The sequence below is a fragment of the Acomys minous genome (genome assembly GCF_964271855.1).
Source record: "Acomys minous genome assembly, chromosome: 4".
Classification (NCBI taxonomy): Eukaryota; Metazoa; Chordata; class Mammalia; order Rodentia; family Muridae; genus Acomys; species Acomys minous.
This window is the reverse complement of record NC_140486.1, coordinates 23,371,425-23,376,334: the sequence shown is the minus strand read 5'-3', so window position 1 is coordinate 23,376,334 and position 4,910 is coordinate 23,371,425. Positions and strand designations below refer to the sequence as shown.

Below are 4,910 nucleotides of genomic sequence, written 5' to 3'. Positions count from 1 at the left end.
AGGACAGCCAGGACTATAAGAGAAACCCTGTTTTGAAACACCCCCGGCCCCGCCCCACAAAAAAGAATGACTAGGCAGTATTTACTTAGTGTCTCTTCTTACACTTTTCTCTTTCTGTTATATTTAGTTTCCACATTTTTATTGGTATATCAGCATATTTGGGGGTTGTTTGTGTTTTTTATTTTGTTTTGTCTTTTGATTTTTTTTCAACTGGATGTGAGATTTATTACCAAACATGATTTGGTATCATACAGAAGAGCATCACAGTGGAAGGCCCCCTCAGGAAGGCAGGGCTCTCCACTTGTCCAGGGGACCACAACTGGGAATACATTTGACACTGCAGCCACCAGGAGTGAGCCGTTTCTCAGCAACCATGTCTTCAAATCCATCTGCATTAAACTTGGTGAAGCCCCACTTCTTTGAGGTGTGGGTCTTCTGGCAACCAGGGAACTTGAACTTGGCTCTACGCAGAGCCTCAATCACATGCTCCTTATTCTGCAGCTCAGTGCGGATGGACACCTGGCCAACGTGAACCCTGACCTCTGTGCCCTGGGGCTTCCCAAAGGCACCACGAATACCTGCCTGGAGCCTGTCAGCCCCAGCATCCTGTTGATTCGGATGACATGGAAAGGGTAGAGCCTCACTTGAGTAGGAAAGCCATCCTTGCCAGGACTCTTCACCATGTATTTGTTGGCACAAGTACGGGCAGCCTCCAGCGCTTCAGAGGAGAGCTGTTCATATTCATCTGACACCATGTGGCCACAAAGTGGGAATTCATCAATTTTGCCTTCTTCCATGCCAAGTCAAAGATGCAGACTTTAGCATCAGGGATACCCCGGCAGAAGCGAGACTCTGGGTACCGCTTGTTCTTACAATATCGGTTACGCCGGGTGGGGTGGCAGCCCATAATGACGATAGAACTGTCGGTGGTGTGCTGGGGGAAAAGAGCTGTTTTGTTCTGTTTTGCTTGCTTGCCAAAAAGTTTACAGGATAGCTAGCCATAGAGCCTAAGATCACATATTATAATCTAAAAAAAATACTAATTGACTAACTGAATTACTAACCTGATTGGTCCTCAGCAAGTCAGGTGTCTACCTAGCTTTGATCAGGAAGGTAGACCTGAAATATCATCTTAGCGGTTGAGGTATCCATCCACTCGGTGACCTTGTACATCAGAACAGGGGGAGATGTTTCAGAGAGTTCCTATGGAAGTGGGGAACCCACGACATGCTTACATCCCTATATGCTGCCATCACTTCTCTTCTCTGGTCTCATCCTCCATCCACTTCCCCTAAACCTCCTTTAGCCCCTGTCTCCTCCTGGGTGTAGTGCTTGCTCAGTGACCTTCTCCACTCCAGTTTGCAGGGTCTCCTATGCTGGATGGTTTATTTAAGTCTTGAGAGCCTTACCATGTCCAGGAACTTGTAGGTGTGTGTGTGTGTGTGTGTGTGTGTGTGTGTGTGTGTGTGTGTGTGTGTGTGCGCGCGCGCATGCCTGTGTATGTGTTGTTGTGTACCTGTGTACATAACCTCTCCTCCATCTCCTACCCTGATCTATAATGCACTCACCATGCTGCGGGGCCCGTGTGCTAACCTCTTCTGACTTCAGTCCCTGACTAGGGTAGTCAGGTCCTTAGCCAGCCAGGCTAGATGTAAGCTAGTTCTCCCACAAACATATGTCATGATATTTATTAGACCAGTGCTCCCCACTGATCCTTCTAGAACTAAACTCTGTAGACTCAATTTTCTTAACCAAAATATTTTATTAACAACTTACTGACTGAGCCTACGTCAATTATAACCTGATTAACCAAAACAGTAGGAAATGAGGATTAATTGACACAACAACAAAACCTTAAAGATATCAGTCCCGAGGAAGGATTCTCCAGTCGGGAGCTGCAGGATTTCTTCCACTGGAACTGGGGGTAACCAGACCCCAGAGCCTCAGCAGGAGCCGGAGCTCTGAAGCCTTTCCTCGAGCGGTTTTCTCTAGGAGCATCTTGAAGGGCAGCGATGAATAGCCAAATCTATCCCAAGTCTCCAATCCACCCCGCCGCCAGTTCTGGGCTCATTTATATATCTCCTCCCAGAGTCTGTTCACGGGATCTTTTTCATCTGGTAGCAATTAAGCTCCTGCATGAGGTGGTTGCCCTTCTAGTGAATTAACATCACCTGTTCTCTTACTAGACCGTTCGATCCCACACTTGGGATCCTAAAGAACAGGTTCCTCTCCTTCAAAACTCTGTGGTCACCATTTCTTTTTTTCTTTTTCTGATTTTCTTCCAGTTAAGTCAGTATGCATTTATTGTTAATTAGCTATTTATCATCTCTAGATGTTTTAAATACATTTTTAATTAAATCAGAAACAGATTTATATCACTTTCCCCTTCCCTTCCCTCCCTGTAGCCCCTCCCAGGTGCCCCTTCCCCCAATTCCTTCCATCTCCCCCCCAGAATTGATAGCCTCCTTTTCTTTGATTTTACACACACACACACACACACACACACACGTCTGTATATGTGTATGCACCAACATACAAATGCTACCTGTTGGTGTGTATAAACTTCCGGGGCTGGATTTTATACTTATACTTTGATTGAATAATCAGTGAGAGGAGTCACCTGCGAGAGAGGCTAAGTCTCCCTCTCAGCAGTTGTTCAGTTGTCTATGGAGTTTTGTCTAGCGATGGATGAGTCCCCTAAAAGCTTTCTCCATTTCTGACTAGCATGTCGACTGATCCTGCTACTGTTCTCCTCTTACCTATGCAGCCATTTCTAGGAAAGACTGTTTCCCAGCAGCTCTCCCAGCATTCTGGCTCTCAGAGTCTTTCTGCTCCCTCGCCGACGGTGTTCCCTGAACCTCAGATGCAGGAGCTCTGACGGAGACGGGCTGGACTCCCAACTACCCACCAGTCCTACAGCGTGTCCAGATGCGGTTCTCTGCGCTCGCCATCTGCTGTGGAGAGAGGCTTCTCTGGTGAGGGGTGGTAGATGCACACTTACGATGAAGATGTGGAGCTAGGAGAGCTACAATACAGACTTCAACCCTCTGAAGAAACAGACTGAAAAAGACACTATAAAGACATCTCATGTTCATGAACCAGTAAAATTAATACTGTGAAAATGACCATCCTACCAAGAGCAATTTATAAATTCAACACTTTTCCAATGAAAATAGCAACAACATTCTTCACAGAAACTGAAAAAAAAATCCTAAAATTCACATAGAACCAGAAACCATCCCAGATGGCCAATGCACTCCTCAGTGGAAAAAAATATATAGGGAGCTGCTGCTCCAGATGACTAGCTATATAAGAGAGCTAGAGTGACAAAAAACAAAACAACATGGTACTCATTCTGCAAGTATGTTTTGGTACCAGTACCAATATGGATCTAATTTAACCTCTACACACACAGAGAGAGACCCAAATCTATCACCCTGGACAAAAATTAGATCCACATAGATCGAAGACTTCAATTTGAAATCTAAAGTGTTAAAAAACAATAGAAGAAAGTGTGGGCAATACCCTACAAGATACAAGTGTTGAGTACAGGAAAGGACTTTCTAAATAGGACCCTGTGCCAGAATTAAGGTCACAGTTGGCAAGTGGGGCCTCATAAAACTAAAAGGCTTAGCCAGGCATGGTGGGTGGTAAACACCTTTAATCTCAGCACTCAGGGTGGCAGAGGCAAGTAGATCGCTGTGAGTTCGAGGCCAGCCTAGTCTACAAAGTGAGTCTAGGACAGCCAGGGCTATTACACAGAGAAATCCTGTTTCAAAAACAAAGAAACAAACAAGGGCTTTTGTATAGCCAAGAAGACAGTCAACTGAGTGAAGAAGAACCCCACAGAATGGGAGAGACTCAGCTATACATCTAAGAGATGGTTAAACACACAAAGATCAAAGAAACAAATGACCCAGTTAAAAATGGGTGACGGATCTAAACTGATATTTCTCAATCGGGGGAAAAAAAACCTATTTCTTTTATAGGTTATATTTTTATTAATGCTTTGAGATTTTCATGTAATGTGTTCTGATCACACTCACACACACGCTCATCCCTGTTTCTCCCAGATTCCTCTCCATCTCCGTATTCACTCCTCCCCGACATCAAATATAGTTTGTGTTGGCTGACCACTCCTGAGCGTGAGGTGTGGCGATTACAGCAGGTAGCATGCCACTGAAGAAGCTGACTTTTCCTCTCCTGGCAGCCGTCAAATGCCGAGAGCTCCTCAGCTACGGGACAGGACTTGGTGTCTAACTCCCCTTCTCCACCCTGGGGTTTTGTCTGGCTTGAGTGCCTGCAGGTCCCCTGCATGCTGTCACAGTGCAATGAGTTCATATGTGGGTCTTCTTTATAATGTCTGGAAAACACTGTTTTCTTGAAGTTGTCTACCACCTCTGGCTCTGTCCATCCTTCTGGGTAGATCCACAAGCCTTGGGGGTCAGGGGTGTGACAGATATGCTACTTAGGGCCAGACACTCTGAAGTCTCTTATTCTCTGGACACTGACTTGCTATGAGTCTCTTCGTTAACTGCCATATACTGCAAGAAGCTTGTCTGGTGAGGGCTCAATGATGTGGTGATTTAATGCGTATAGAAGTAAGTCACTGGGCATCATTTTGTAATCCACCATATATGTAGACTCAGGGACATAAAGCACATGATGATCTCATTAGATGCAGAAAAGACCTTTTTACAAAATTCAATATCCCCTTGTGATAAAATGTCTTTGAGAGCACAGGGATACAAGAAGCATATCGCAACATAATATAAGCAACACACAGGGAGCCCACAGCCTACACCATTGCAACAGGTAGAAACTGCCCTTCCATTAGAATCAGGAACCAGGCAGGATGTCTGCTCTCTCCAGACTTCAAGACAGTACTTGAAGTATTAGCCAGAGCAACA

At 45.2% G+C, this 4,910-nt stretch overlaps 1 pseudogene across 1 annotated transcript; it reads right to left on the bottom strand.

Moving 5' to 3' along the window:
• Positions 1-279: 279 nt before the first annotated feature.
• On the bottom strand, positions 280-907 carry LOC311596145 (large ribosomal subunit protein uL16-like; annotated as a pseudogene). The gene has a single exon. The product of its transcript is annotated as a large ribosomal subunit protein uL16-like (transcript).
• Between the last annotated feature and the right edge of the window lie 4,003 nt (positions 908-4,910).